The sequence below is a fragment of the Mobula hypostoma genome, chromosome 26, assembly GCF_963921235.1.
Source record: "Mobula hypostoma chromosome 26, sMobHyp1.1, whole genome shotgun sequence".
NCBI classification, from domain to species: domain Eukaryota; kingdom Metazoa; phylum Chordata; class Chondrichthyes; order Myliobatiformes; family Myliobatidae; genus Mobula; species Mobula hypostoma.
This window is the reverse complement of record NC_086122.1, coordinates 32,721,431-32,722,095: the sequence shown is the minus strand read 5'-3', so window position 1 is coordinate 32,722,095 and position 665 is coordinate 32,721,431.

Below are 665 nucleotides of genomic sequence, written 5' to 3'. Positions count from 1 at the left end.
CTTCAGTCACACATTCACCTGCACCACCTTCCCAGCGAGCATGTGTCACAGGGAACAATCATCCTTGCAGGTTGTGCTTTCTAACTTTCTACCTGAACTCCCTAAATACACCATCCTGCAGCGTCAGTCATGGCAACAGAAATGTCTCTCTCTCTGCTTCTGACAATAAAGTCTCCTCTCACTTACAAGTCAAGTCACTATTCACTTACATTTCTCACTGCCCTACAGCAGAACCACTGATCTGGCTGCTACTACTGTTTTCTCCTGAACACTGACCCCCCCCCCAAAAAAAATCTGAAGTGGTATACCTGTTTGAAAGAGAGAAAACGGACCCATTTATGCACTGTTATACAAGGCCAGATGATTCTGGACCTGGGGTGGTTGACCAGATTCACCACCAGGCCCACCTTTATTTTTTGCTGGAATGCAGTTGACTGAAGGGGCAAGATCCTGCGCCTGAAAGATGTTCAGAGTGTTTTCCATGTACAAATGCAGTGTATCCCGAGTTCCCATTTGAAACAGCCGACAGTTCGATAAACAGCTTTTTAAATATATGTAAATATCTCCAGTCAAGAAGCTACAGTATTAAAATAGCTTTACACTGAAATATTTAAATATTTTATACTGTTTATTAAAATAAATTTAAAAAACACATTTCATTTACT